Below are 15275 nucleotides of genomic sequence, written 5' to 3' on the forward strand. Positions count from 1 at the left end.
CCAAGATCTCTCTCTCTTGAGTGGTAACAGCTAATTTAAACCCTATCGTTTTATATGTATAGTTGGGATTGTTTTCCAATGTGCATTACTTTGCATTTATCAATATTGGACAACAAAATAGCAGATGAAATTCAGTCACCCAGTTTTGTGAGATCCTTCTATAACTCTTTGAAGTCTGCTTTGGAATATCTCGTGATCCAATGTGAACGGGGGAAGGTTGAGTCAGAATGAAACAGCTGCTTTAAGGGCAAATGCTCCCCTCCTTCCTCAGTTGTGGTAGCTCTAACCAGCAGGATCATTGTGCTTTCTCTGTAGGGCAGGGGTCATGGAGGGGAACTCCACACAGGAAGGTTTAGTGACTGGCCAGATCCACAGCCCTTAACTCTCCATGTAGGTGATGCGAAAGGGCTTCATAGCCTGTAGTAGCAGAACACGTGTGCAGCTGCTCAGTGCTGAATGGTGGGGATAGTTCCTTTTCCCTTGCCATCTCTTAGATTTTTCGTGCAAAGTCCAATTACTCATGCTTTGCATGAGGCTGGGAAGAAGGTCAGTATATCTGATGTCCCCTTCGCTCCATGTAAACAAGCTGGGAAGTGCAGCTGGGGCAGCTATCTAATGGTCTGAGCTGTCTGTGCTGTTGAAGCAGAGACTGATTTAGTGGGAATGTCTCCAGATGGAAGGAATTTGCTTGGTGCTGATGCAATGAATGGGGAGATTGTCAGAATGTCCTGGCTGGGTCACAGGGAAGTCCTGTCTGTAACCTCCATGACATCACTTCATCGGAAACAAACTGTCTCCTCGCTGCCAGCACACACACAAAACATGGGATTCCACACTGAGCACAAAGCCCCAGTATGCCCACTTCCAGGCTGCACAATCTGCTATGGGGGTGGGGGAGGGAGAGGGAGAGCCTGATTGTTCCTTCATTTCAGGAACTGGGGCCTCTCGGCTTTTGCAGTTACAAGCATTCTTGGGCTTGCAGGATTGCTGCCGGCTCTCTGCCCAGGGTCTCCGATGATGTGCACAGATACCATGGCCCTTATACCCTAATATTCACAGTGGTTAATAACAATCAGAGAGCCAACATCTGGCTAGGCAAGCAGCAGTAGCTCACAGTTCAGGAGGATCAGACAGTGCTGTTAATTCTGCCTTGGGACACGTGGGATCCTGCCCCACTTACACAAGAGAGAAAAAAGCAGCCTAAAATAAATCTTTCTCCATCCCAGGCCCAGGCCCCAATCACAGCTCTGAATGTAACAGAAGGGTCCATGGGCTGCTCTGGTGCCCAACGCAGTGCTGTGTGCATGTGCTCAGTAAAGTGATTGCAACAGTTGCACGACAGAAAGAGCAGGGGTATGGAACGCTGCGTGAACGTGAGCATATGGTGATTGCTGCACCCCATCTGCCTGATTTAGAGCCACTGTGGGTCTGCAGCCTCCTGAGCCACAGGTGTCACATTGTCAGGGTCTCACTGAGAAACAGGCTTGTTTCTTGCAGATGAGGGATTAAAATAAACTGTTTTAAAAAAATCAAATCTCATTTCAAAGACTCCAAGTGATGGTGAATCCACCACCTCCCCAGTGAGCTGTTCCAATGTGTACTCACTCTGACTGCTAGGAACTCACATTTTATTTCAAGGCTGAATTAGCCTAACTTCAACTTTCGGCCACTGGATCTTGTTATGCCTTTGACAGCAAGGTTGAAAAACCCCTTGCTATCAGATCTCTCTTCCATGTGGAAGTACCTCTGTTCTGTACTGTGCTCAAGTCACCTTTCAACCATCTCTTCAATAAACTGATTAAGTTTAGTTCCTTTAGCTTCCCCTCGTGAGGCTTATTTTCCAGCCCCTGGATCACTTTTGTGGCCCTCCTTTAAACTCTCTCTAGTATTTCCACATTCTTCTTGAAGTGCAGATCCCAGAACTGGACACATTATGTTCGTAGTGGTCTTAAAAATGGAGTGTACAGAGGTAAGATCACTTCCTACTTCTACCTGATAGTCTTCTTTTTATACATCCAAGAACAACATTAGCTCTTTCTGCCATTGCATTGCAATGAGAGCTCATGTGGAGGTAAATGTCTGCAATGACCTTCTATGAGTCACTGCTTTCCAAGACACAGGCTCCCATCCTGTAGGACAGTGGTTCTTAAAATTTTTCTTTTGTGGACCACTTGAAAATTGCTGAGGGTCTCGGTGGACCACTTAATTATCTTTCCAAATGTTGTTTGTACTGTTAGCTAACTGTTGTAAAGCACTTTGGATAAAAGTGCTATATAAAAAAACCTTAATAATAATGTTTTTTTGTTCTACAAATAAAAGCACACAATTCATATTTTAATATCAGTAGTGTTACCTTTCTAATGCGATGGATGTGCCCTCTCTCCCCCACCACAGCAATCGCAGAGCTGAGGCTGGGAAGGAGGGGAGTCTCTCTCTGGCAGCCGCAGCCCTGGAGCTGGGGAAAGTCACCTCTTTCTCTGGCCGCCGCAGCCCTGCACATCCCAAATTCCTTCCACCCCCTCTTCTCACCCCACTGCCACTCCCACCTACCCCCTATTCCCCCCAAGGCTATCACCTCACTTTACATGTGCATTTTCTCCATGGTCCAGGCACCTAATTAGTGGAGCCACACCTCCATGACTCCACTAATTAGGTGGGTGGCCCTTCATTCTCTCGTGTGCGGCCACCCAGGCGTGCACCTTAGAGGGAACTATCTGCGGACCACCTGAATGGAGCTCGCAGACCACTGGTGGTCCACAAACCACAGTTTGAGAACCTCTGCTGTAGGAATAACCTGCAGTCTTAGTTCCTAGATGTACTGCATTTGGCTGTGTTAAAACACATTTGTGACACATTTACAAGCACAGTCCCTGCTCCAGTGAGATTAAATCTAAGGACAGAGCCCCATGTACTGTTCTGTTTCACAGCCATAAAACCTGTTGCAGAATCATGCTCCAGAATTTGAACTTACAAAATATTTTTAAATGAATGTAGCCCCTATAGTTGTGAATAAAATCTCCCAAACATTGTAAGAAAGTTTGAGTATAAACCAATCTTAGTTAAGCAACTGCTTAGCTGATTACCTGTACCAAGTTTCTTAGTGTTTGTTGGATTAATAATATTTGAAATTATTAATATTGATATGGGAAATTACCAAACATCAATTTAACTAGAAATTCCTTTATTAAATCAAGAAGGCCAGATGGTATTCATACATTTGCTCTAAACATGCCTAAAAAGCCTAACTAATAAGCAATATACTACCTCCAAACAGTAACAAAACATTTATAAGCATTTGAGCCACGATACTTACAAACAGGCTAAACCCAGGGGTCCTTAGACCATCCTTGGCGGTTCCAACGTGGGCAGGCAGGTGTTAGCAATGGACCCTCTAAGAGTTTACTTTTTATTCACTTTAACAAACAAGTGATGTCATGGCTGAGCACTGACTTCAGATGAAAACGAAATTGGAGACAGTTCAATCTTATTTCCAGTCTTAATCCAGATAAGATTTACAACCACCTTTCTCCCCAAGGCCTTTCCTCCCTTCTTGCTGCCCCACAGTTTCTCTGGGCTCACACAGGCTTTAACACTAGTGTGTGGGGTTGGGAAGGGCCATGCTGGCTCTTTATAAAGGTACATCCATACTACCCGCCCGGGTCGGCGGGTAGTGATCGACTTCTCGGAGTTCGCTATATCGCGTCTCATCTAGACGCGATATAGCGAACTCCGAACGTGCTCCCGTCGACTCCGGAACTCCACCACCGCGAACGGCGGTGGCGGAGTCGATGGGGGAGCCACGGACTTCGATCCCGCGCCGTCAGGATGGGTAAGTAGTTCGAACTAAGGTACTTCGAGTTCAGCTACGCTATGCGCGTAGCTGAACTTGCGTACCTTAGTTCGAACCCCCCCCCAGTGTAGACCAGGCCTAAGAGAGATTGCTTTTCTCTTATATAAAATAATCTACAGTCACCCCCATCAGTCAGAGACTTCTTTTTAGAAACTTCCCTTTATCTCATTAGTTATTCTTTGAACAAGACGTCCTCCCTACTTCATTCCTTCTGGCCTGGCAACTCATTATTTTCAAGGCCTTCCTTCTACTTGCTACTCAGGGCCTTTCTTTACAGCACAGATCTATTTCCTACCAAATTTAAGATCACTTTAATTTTATACTTATCCTAGAGGGTTCTTTTAATTTTGAAAGAAAAAGACTTGAGAGTTGAATTTAGTTGTGTTAAGTTTTATTGATTATCCTTAACCACAGCAACTAATAGTACAGAAGAATGTAAGACCACAAAAATAGTAGTGGACTATGATTTGGTGCAAACAGACTAGAAAGTTGGTCGATTTATAATCATTCAAGTTTTTTCAGAATGAAATCACACAATCACAATAGAAAATAACATTTATACTCAATTACTAGCTTGGGAAGGTGACTTTGTTTAGATTTTTGACTAAGAGTCCCTCAAATAGGGCCTCACTTGTGCCAATTTATTATTAACTCCAGCTGAGGAAAAACAATTCAAAACTAGATTACAAAACAATTTGGTCAGTTACTTACATGCCAATTCACCAAGGTCTCCTTCCCTTATCCATAACAGTCAGTCCTTTATAATGTATTTCTCACAGAATGATATTCGCCCAATGTCTATCTAACACTCCTAACTACCTAAAATAAACTCCTACATTTCTTACAGATCCTCTAGACTGAGTGTTGGTGGAGCCATATTGGCCCCAGAATATTAGAGAGATCAGATGGGTGAGGTAATATCTTTGACTGGACCAACTTCGGTTGATGAGAAAGACAAGCTTTCCAGCTTGCACAGAGCTCTTGTCTCTCTCACCAACAGAAATTGGCCCAGTCAAAGATATTACCTCACCCACCTTGTCTTGGTAGAGACAGGGCCCAGTACAAAAAGCTTGCACACTTGGTCTCATTTTATGTCAATATATACCGAGAACTTAAAGACAGTATGAAACCATTAACTGTAGTAGACAGTCTATAGTGTAATGTTTATAATCCTAGTTAGAAACAGGAACTTGTTCAGTTTTAAAGCTACTTTACAGCAGTCTTGATAGAGCTGCAAACTTTCTAATTGCACAAAACTGAGCACCCTAGCCCTGCCCCTTCCCTGAGGTGCTGCCCCCCGCTCAGTACATTCCCCCTCCCTTGGTGGCTTGCTCTCCCCCACCCTCACTCACTTTCACTGGGCTGGGGCAGGGGGTTGGGGTGCGGGAGGGGGTGAGGGCTATAACTGGGGGTGCAGGCTCTGGGGTGGGGCTGGGGATGAGGGGTCTGGGGTGCAGGAAGGGGCTCCAGGCTGGGGGGTGGGGCCAAGGGATTCAGAGTGTGGGAGGGGGTTGTGGGTTGAGGCAGGGGTTGAGGTGTGGGGGTGAGGGCTCTGGGTTGGGGCCGGGATGAGGGGTTTGGGGTGCAGGAGGGGGCTTCAGGCTGGAGGGGATGTCTGAGGGATTTGGAGTGCAGGAGAGGGCTCTGGGTTGAGGCAGGGGTTGGAGTGCAGGAGGGGGTGAGGGCTCTGGGGTGGGGGTGGGGCTGGGGATGAGGGGTTCAGGGTGTGGGAGGAGGCTCTGGGCTGAGGCAGCAGGTTGGGGTGCAGGGGTGGTGAGGGCTTCGGGTGCAGGCTCTGCAGTGGGGCTGGGGATGAGGGGTTTGGGGTGCAGGAGGGGGCTCTGGGTTTGGGGGGTGCTCAGGGCTAGGGCAGGGGGTTGAGGCTCGGGCTTACCTCGGGTGGCTCCCAGTCAGCAGGGCTAAGGCAGGCTGCCTGCCTGTCCTGGCTGGCACCGCGGTGAATGCGCCATGGAAGCAACCAGCAGGTCTGGGTCCTAGGCGGGGGGGCCAGGAGGCTCCATGTGCCACTCTCGCCTGCAGGCACCGCCGCCCCCCCCCTGAGCTCCCAATGGCCGGTTCCCCGGCCAATGGGAGTGTGGAACTGGTGCTCGGGGCGGGGGCAGCGCATGGAGCCCCATGCCCCACCTCCCGCCTAGGAGCCGGACCTACTGGCCGCTTCCGGAGTGCAGCACGGTGCCAGCCAGGATAAGTAGGGACAAGCCTGCCTTAGCACCGCAGCACCGCAAACTGGACTTTTAACGGCCCGGTCGGTGGTGCTGACTAGAGCTGCCAGGGTACCTTTTTGACCTGGTGTTCCGGTTGAAAACCGGACACCTGGTCACCCTAAGTCTTGACTGGAACCTGTCACAAAACAAGGATGCACACTGTAACTCTGTGGCAATCTCTAAAAAACATACCAAAGCATGTCCACTTCCTCACTAATTAGGCACTCCGTTTCAGGAAGTGGTCAGCAGACTGATTTAGGCCAAGAGACAGATTTGTGTTACTTAGCACCAGCTCTTTGCTCAGCAGTCAGCTTTCATCTCAGTTATTGTTCAGAGCAGAAGTTGACACTTCAAACACAGACATAACTATAGTATTTTCCCGGTGAGCTGATGGACATCCTGAACTGCTGGAAAATAGAAAGAGACCAGTTACAGGCGCCTGCCTGAGACTGGTACTTGATGTCACCAGGAGGACTCCCAGGTAGCCAGCCCAGGACCTCAGACTACTCTCTTCCAGGCTTCTTCAGCTTTCAGGGAGTGATATGCTGAAGGAGACAGACTATTTTATCCTATATCTGCTGGGTGGCCCAAGTTGATTCCTTTTCTTGGAGGTGCTGTCATGGACCAATCAGATGGCGATCCATACTTCTTCCAAAGCTTCCAAATGTCCAGCCAAAAGGAGAGTAGTCCTCTCATCATCCAATCAGGAAAGAGACATCAGCTTTTGAATTCTTGCAACTGGGACCAGAAATTTCTAGTCTCTCTTGTCACACAAGCTTGTATAAGAAAAGTTAGGCCATAGCTGTTTGTAGAACCATCTTGGGAATACCTTGGGCTGGCTTGCTCCAGACACCAACTTATCTCTGCAAGTTGCTTTCCACAGGCTCTTTTCTGGTGCATCCCTTGGCCAGTTTTGCAGTTATGCTTGCTCAAGTTGCAGTTTCTCCATCAACACTGCTAGCTGCTGAAATGTCCAGTTTAAAGTTCCTCATTCTGTATCTGGCACATATAACATTGATGTTTGATAAATTAATAGGATTTTTAATTCTTTCACTCATAGACAGGTAAAAAGGGGAAGTCAAGTTTCTTTAGCTTCACTGTCTTGCAAAAGGCTGTAGCAACACGGAATTTCTTCAGACAAATCTTATAGAAGAAATCTAGCCACTAGATCTTGAGTTTTTGTTCTCTCAGCCCTCTGTTCTGTCTTTTAGAAAAGGCCTTGATACCTGGGCAATTCCTAAATAGCAGTAACTCATAGTTTTGGGCTTTAGTTGCTACAATAGCTATTAAAGTAGTTCAGTGATGTGATCTTGAATCTACAGGGAGCCAAAGACTATAGTTCTGCGAGGTGTGAAATGTCCTATTCAGCTCTGTAGGTGTTGACTCTGAAACACAATGATGACTTAATTTTTTAAATTAACTATTTCACTGCTGACCATTTTTGCTGAAGAATCTATTCAGGAAGTCAGGAGGGGTCCCACAAAGATTTTTTTAAGGTGTGGGAGATGACAGCATGTTTGAAGGAAAGAAAGGAGGCAGATGAGAGAGAGAGAGATTAAGAGTGAATAAGAAGAGGAGATGGAGTCAGGGGGACAGGTTTTGGGATTATAGCTGGGGTGAAGCAGACTTCCGGAGGGAGCTGATAAATGAAGGAGTTTTGGTTCATTTGAGAATTGAGTGTATTTATGAACTTGGAATCTGCAGGTTTTGATCACAGGGAGTTTGAGGCAAGGCAAGTTCCTGGTGTGTTTTGACTGAGGCACTTCAGAAGCTGATGCAAGTTCTACATACTGGGTAGGTTATATGATTTTTGTAGAGCAGAATTTGCAGTTACAGTATCTCACTTCTGCCTGTCACAGGAGGATAATGTGACTGCCCTCTGTGCACCCCCATGATGGATTAGAGGCGCTGATTTTTCAGCAGCTGGCATCTTCCTCTGCCTCAGGAACACCATGAACCTTAGTAAATGTTTGCAGACTCAATGGGCCAAATCCAGACTTGAGGTACTCAGGGCCGGCTCTAGGTTTTTTGCCACCCCAAGCAAAATAAAATTTGGCTGCTCCCACCCCAGCCCTGCTGCAGATCCCCCCCGCACCTCCCTGCTGCCCCAACCCTGGGTTCTCCCCCACCACCTGCACCCCCTGCTGACCCAGCTCTGGGCCTCCCCCTTCCCGCACCCCCTGGCACCCCAGGCCTGGGCTCACACACACCCCGTACTACACCAGCTCTGGGCACCCCCCTTCTTCCCCACCAGTGTCCCCCACCCCCTGCCACTCCAGCCCTGGGCTCTGCCCCTTCCACCCACACCCCCTGCTGCCCCAGCCCTGGGCTCTTCCTCCCCCTCCCCCACCTGCACCCTCCTTCTGCCCCAGCCCTGGGTCACTGGTGACTTGCTCCCAGGGAAAGTCATTCAGCAGGAATTTTGGATGTGCACAGAACACAGACAGGATTGGTTCCCATATGGTTACAGAACTGGAGTAAAGTGGAACAATTTTCAGCTTGTGTGATTGGAGGATATCTGGATGCATATTATAAGACTGTACTCCATAAATGAGAAAAAGTCAAGGTGCCTTTATTATTCTTTTGTTCCACTCTTTGTTTCTATGGGGAATTTGCCAATGCAATATCACTGTCTTCCTTTTAAACAACTTTAAAAAAAAAGCAGCAGCAGCAATGGCTGTTGAAAATAGCAATTCCAGTCCTAAAAACCACTGGGAAGCATTTCTTGCTTAATTTTATCTACTTTTTCTACAGCAAATTATAGTGGATCAGTATATTTGATTTGGGAGAAATGTAGTAACAGCTGCCCAAATTGAGCTTGAGCACTCCTGAATTTTGAGGTGTTCAAATCTGGAAGGCAGGTGCTAGATTTCCTTTCTGAATATTAGCTAAATCTGGAAAGGAAAAGACAATTTCTGCTTCCATGGCTCAGAAGTGGAAATCCTCCTAAGTGCCTGGTACTGTATCTAAAGCTGCCCAGGTCCAGTAGAGCCTCCCCGCCCTTACTTTTCATTTTAAATTCTAGTGGGATCCACATACCTCCCTTGCTAGGCTTCAGATACAGAGGGGCACTGTCCATTTAGTCCACCCAATTCCTTCTTTGGGGGCTGCAAGGTGAGGTCACACCAGTATCCCTAAGCCAGTCTGGGGATGTCTTCTGAAGGGGATATCTGGGCCAAAGCCATCTACTCCTTGGGCACACTTGTTCCCCATTCACAGGGCCATCCCGCTCTAGCAGTGAGCTCAAGCTGCAGCATGAGGTTTCAGCTACCATACTCCCTCCCCCCTTCCTGTTGGTAGTGGCCAAGGGAATGCTGGGAAATGTAGTTCTTTCCCTGCTCCAGGGCTGGCTCTATAGGCATGGAGCTAACCAAGGAACTACAGCTCCCAGGGCCCCCTGTTGGTTCTCAGCTCCCAGGCTTGATCCCTGCTAGCTGCCGCCCCTGCAAATGAGCTGCCCCAAGCAGCTGTTTGGTTTGCTGGTGCCTAGAGCCACCGCGGATGTACTCTCCATTGACTTATAGTATTCACCCATATACACCCGGTCAAAATTAGGCTCCATATGTCTCTGTCCATTTGGTCAGCCTTAGCTGTGCCAGTGGATAGACTGCAGGAACTACATGGACTCTGAGCTGTTGCAATGACTCCTTGCTGAGGAATTTCGTAGACTGACTCCCGTGTTCTCACTGATGAGTGTGGCAGCAGAGCAGGTAAATCCCTACTCATTGCTTTGGAGATGTAATGGAAGATAACCCTTTGCAATGTGGAACATTCCTAGGCTGCTAGGCTTCATGTCTGCTTGGCTGCCTTTCTGGGCAGGTCACAGTCAATGGGTTCTCAGCCTTTAGATATTTCTCACCTACTCAGATAGGCTTTAGGAACTCCAAGAATACATAACATCCTGCAGGCCACAGTAACTGCACAGGCAGCCGCAAGTACTTCCCACCCTATAGAAGGAAGCCACTTGATAAGCTCCCAACCCTTTTGTTGCTGCCCAAAACAAGGGGTCCACTGGGCCATTAGTAAGCAGCTCCTCTTGTATATGCTAGTGAGGAGCTCCATGAACTCCCAGTCGCTAGGTGGGGTTCACAGGAACGCCTTCCTCATTCCCTAGCATTACCCCTAGACTCCTGGGCACCAGATTGTGTGATTGCCAGGGGTTTCCTGTCTTAACAATTAGGTGTGCTGTTTTTCTTAATAAAATGTGACTAATTATTCCTAGCTGTGACTCCCTGGATAGCCAGGGCCCACCTGATGTGAGCATGCAGAGAAAGGGGTAGCATCTCTTCTGCCATACCAAAGCAGATATATTCGTTCAGAGTTGTGCTGGTAATGGTTAGTGTGACAGTTTTCCAGTGGAGGGCATCTGAACTGAAACACAGGTCTTTGGCCCAGTCCTTGGGCTTGGCTGAGCAGTACCTGGCCCAGAACGTGAGGGCGCTTATATGGCTCTGCACCATTCTTACATCCCCTCAATCCTGGGACTGCCTAGGGCTTGTTTCAGCACCCCCAAAAGTTAGAATAGCCTCACTTTAAGCAGGGCTAATTTGAGCCCGCTGGTGACAGCCAGCAAGGACTGCTTAAGTGCCTTAGCTCTTTGGGCTATTCCATCTCTTCCAGCCTACACCCTCCTTCACAACGTAAGTTTGTAGTGTAGACATGGCAAAGAGCTAGGCCATGTCTACACTACAAACTTACGTCAGGTTGACTATGCTGTTCAGGGGTGTGAAATCCAAACTCCTGAATGACACGGTTATACCGACCTAACTCTAGGTGTCGACCGCACTATGGCAATGGGAGGGTTTCAACCCCTTGCCATAGCTACCACCTCTCATGGAAGTGAATTAACTATGCCAATGGGAGAAACTCCCCCGTCAGTGTAGCGGTATCTTCACTGAAGCGCTATGCCGCTGTAGTGTTTAAATGTAGACCTGCGCCTAGTTACATCTGCTCTTCACCCTCCAAGGTTTCCCGCACACTAGAGACTCATCATTTGGCTGGTTACACCAGTTTTACAGACTCTGTTCATCACCACAGGAGTGCACGGGGCCCATAGCATGAGCCAGGATGTGACCCCTTGTGCCTTGGCTACTGGCATTCAGGTCTAAGAGCAAAAATCAGCTCTTAAATGTGGACTCATGAAGGAAAGCATTACATGTTAATCAGAGTTTTGTGTGTGTTGTATCCTGCTCAAAGGTCCTGTAATTCATGGTGAGTGGAGAGAGGTTCACACTATACTTCCCCCAATACCCTATTGGGTTATTGGATGGTTGAGCTGAATTGCAGAAGCAGAGATTGATTCCAGGTACCTACCACTCACTCAGGTGAAATCTTTCAGTACTGGCAGAGCTCCCCTTATAAATAGTAGTATGGGACTTTAGAACAGCCTTTCAGGTCATTGTCTGGGAAATGCTGGCACCTGTAACAGGTGAGTTCCTCCTCCCTCTGCACCTTCATGTTAGCACCTGCTACAAGCTCAAGGCCTGAGACCGCTCTTAAAAGCAAGTCCTGGTGCAGACTAAGCCAGGTTGGCCCATAGCAGGACATTTCTTTATGGGGGTGTAGTCCTGACTTTTTTTTTAAGTTCAGGAGACTAGGAGTGGATGGGTCACTACAAAAAGTAATTTTCCCTCTCTTGATATTCACCCCTTCTTGTCAATGGTTGGAAATGGGCGACGGCCACCTTGATTGCATTGGCCACATTCGCACTGACCCCCCCCCCCCCCCCGGGTGTGTGTGTGTGTGATTTTTTTCTTTTTATTTATATATATATATAGATATATATATATATATATATATATATATATATATATATATATATATATATATATATATATATATATATAAAAAAAACAAACACACACACACAGAGTGGTTTGCACATTGGCCTCCTAAACCCAAGGTTGTGAGTTCAGTCCTTGAGGAGGCCATTTAGAGATCTGGGGCAAAAATCTGTCAGGAACTGTACTTGGTCCTCCTGTGAAGGCAGGGACTGGACTCAATGATGTTTCAGGGTCCCTTCCAGTTCTATGAGATAGCTATATCTCCATATTATTATATACTGCTTACTGTATTTTTCACTCCATGCATCTGATGAAGTGGGTTTTAGCCCACAAAAGCTTATGCCCAAATAAATGTGATAGTCTCTAAGGTGCCACAAGGATTCCTCATTGTTTTTGTGAGGACAATAGCACTGAAAAGTGCAGGAACATTGTTCCCGAGCCACTAGCGTACTGTTTCTGTATCACATGCAAGATGCCTTTGTTTACAGCTGGTTTTCTAGTTTGCTTGAGACATGACCAGTTTGTCTTTCCATCAATATTTAGTGGGAAAGTAGCTGTGAGCTGGGCAGGGGGCCTTGCACCCGGAGCAGGATTCCCTGCTGATCAGGGATTTCAGGTATTCATGATATTTGACGGGGCTCTCTTATCTTCCCTGAGTTCTTGGCCTATACACTGAGGGGAACAGTTCTGCTTTCCCTGACCAGTTCCCATGTCAGTGACGTCTCTGTCCTGGCTCATTTCTCTGAATGCGGTGAGGTCCTCGCGGCAGAATCACTCATCAGCCTTGCCAGCATCATTCTCGCTGATAACTAACTTGAAACCAGAAAAGCCATTGGATCCTGTTTTGTTCTGGGACCTGACCCAATGGCTGAACTGGGCCAGCAGGAGACCCTGCAAAAACAGAGACCAAAATTAGAAGCAAAGGCAGGGATGCCTGAACATCTGGGCTGGGCTCCAATCTCTGGGGTGAGGTGCTTGATGCCTGACCAGCTGGGCTGGATTCCAACATTGGGTTGGGGAGGGGGCAATGATGTACTAGCTGTGACCATGTATGACACTGTTTGACTTCTGCTCTTTCACCCTGCACTTCCAGCATATCTCCGGCACTGTGGGGTTGCTGAGTTGACATGGGTCATGAGTTTACACCAACCTGTATCGTTAGGGTTTCCAAATCAACTGTATGCTCTGGGGAAAGCCTGAGTGCCTGAGTCACGTGGGCAGCAATGGGTGCAGCACTGCCCCATACCAGTACAGGGCTGAGTGGTGTTTGCAGGGCACCGCACAGTATTCAAGAATTTAAGTGAATAAGGTGCCCCAGGACAGCTCAAACTGGGTCAGCAGAGCACTTGCTGCTCACATGAGCATCTTGGCTTCTCCTGTACAGCTGTTTCTAGCTGTGGCAAGGAGGTGTTTCCCTACAATGGAGAAACAGCTACTGAGGGGAAGCCCAGCAGCCTCTACCTCCACAGGGGCTGCTCCACCCACAAGAGGAGGGCTGCTAGGAACCTATTGCCACTTCTGGGAGAGCATCACAAGCCACCAGCAGGACCAACTTGACTGGAATCTGGTGGCAGAGCCAGGATGCTCCTCAGTGAGGTACTCCAAGGGGAAGAAAGGGCTGGGAGGGGAGAAGGGGCTGGTGGGGGCAGGAAAAGACAGGGCCAGGTGGAGCTGCAGAAAGGAGCTCACTTTGATTTAATGTTGTTCTATAATCACCTACAAAGGAGACAAGGTGGGATGGAATGGGATATGGGAAGGTGTCTGGATACAGCCATGGAAATGGGACAGAGGGGAGTGGGGGAAGATGACTGGAACCCAGATAGAGTCGGGGGAGGGAATGACTGGATCCAGCATGGGAGATGGGGTGGAGGGGGAAGGTGACTAGAGATGGGATGGGATGGAGGGGAGGGTGACTGAAGCCGGTGGGGGGCTGAGAGGGGAAAATGACAATGAAAGGTGACTGGAGCTTTGATGGGGCCGGGGCGAGAGGTGACGATGAGGGTTGGGGGGGGAAGGTGACCTCGAGCCAGGATGGGGTGAGGGGGGGAAGGTGACGATGGGTGATGGGAGGACGGTGACTGACGCTGGGATGGGGATGGGCAGTGGGGGGAAGGTGAGAGGAGATGGGATGGGGAAGGTGATGATGGGGAGGAAGATGAGTGGAGCTGGGATGTGGAGTGGGGCAAAGGGAAGGTGACTGGGGTGGGGGGAAGGTGACTGGAGCCTGTAGACAGGTCAGGACTCACCCCTGCGGCGCCTCCTGCTGGTGACTCCGGGAATTAGCTCTGTTCCAGTGCTAGAGCACCCTCTGCAGGCTGGTGATCCACCTGTCCTCAGGCCCCCGTGTCCCTCCCTGGACCCAGTGCCCTTTCACATGGGGTGCTGCCCCTGGCAGTAACCCCTTTCTCTCTGGGTTTCCCCTGCCCAGGGAACCCCCACCCTCTATCCCCACCTTGCCTCAGTATTGGCTACTGCCAGTCATTGTCTAGCCTCACACTCTGGGGCAGGCTGCAGTATCAGCCTATTCATCACAGGCAAAGGGGTTTGGACCTGCTGCCTTAGCCTACCCCTGGGCTGCCCTCTGCAACCCCCAGTACCTGTTGGCCCACTGCTAGGCCACAGCCTGGGGCTTTCCAGGCTGGAGCTCCCCAGCTTCTCAGCCTTTCCCCAGCCCTGCTCCACTCAGGTACCTTGTATCCATCTTCCTGCAGTCAGGCCCATCTCCCTCTACAGCTAGAGAGAGTCTCCTGGGCCTCTGGCCTCCCTGGCCTTTTATAGGGGCCAGCTGTGGCTCAGTCTGGGGCGTGGCCTCACCTGCAGCCACTCCCTCAATCAGCCCAGCTTTTAGAGCAGCAGCTTTCAAGCCCTGCCAGGCCATTTTTAAACCCCTCAGGGCAGGAGCAGGGGCCACCCTGCTACAGAGCTGGAAAGGGGTGAGGGGGAAAGGTGACTATGGGTGATGGGAGGAAGGTGAGTGGAGCTGGGATGGGAGGTGGGGAGGAAGGTGAGTGGAGCTGGGATGGGAGGTGGGGAGGAAGGTGACGATGTGGGGTGGAGCAGAGGGAAGGTGACTGGAGCTGAGATGGGGCGGGGATGGGGGGAAGGTGACTCTGAGGGCAGGAAGTAACTGGAGCTGGCATGGGCTGGGGTGAGGGGTGATTTCAGAAGAGGCTTCACTTGGGAGTGTTGAGACCCCCACTCCGTACAGAGACGGGAAGGCTGCATATACAGCTCACAGTGAGCCCAAGTAGTGGTTGCCATGGGAGCCACAGCTTTCTGTATTGCCCGTCTTTGTGCATACTGTTTGTGTTAATGTATGTTGTGAAGAACAGGTTTGAAGGTGCTACCTGGGCCTGTTGCTGCTACCCCTGCATTTTGTTAGAATCCACATTTGGTTGATGTGGCCTTGCAGTCACG

The 15275-nt window shown here is 49.1% G+C and overlaps 1 protein-coding gene across 9 annotated transcripts in view; it reads left to right on the plus strand.

Moving 5' to 3' along the window:
- Positions 1-15275, plus strand: part of ENTPD1 (ectonucleoside triphosphate diphosphohydrolase 1) — a 93836-nt gene that overhangs the window by 55303 nt on the left and 23258 nt on the right. The window contains exon 1 of one of the 9 annotated variants that reach the window (XM_039482741.1): positions 12453-12474. The exons of 6 other annotated variants lie outside the window; for them this stretch is intronic. The gene's annotated coding sequence lies outside the window, so the exon portion shown is untranslated. Of the gene's footprint in view, positions 1-12452; positions 12475-13432; positions 13455-14745; positions 14829-15275 lie in introns of those variants that run through there. 2 more of the 9 variants (XM_039482740.1, XM_039482738.1) reach the window with 2 other exon arrangements.

Source organism: Mauremys reevesii, linkage group 7 (genome assembly GCF_016161935.1).
Source record: "Mauremys reevesii isolate NIE-2019 linkage group 7, ASM1616193v1, whole genome shotgun sequence".
Taxonomy (NCBI): Eukaryota; Metazoa; Chordata; order Testudines; family Geoemydidae; genus Mauremys; species Mauremys reevesii.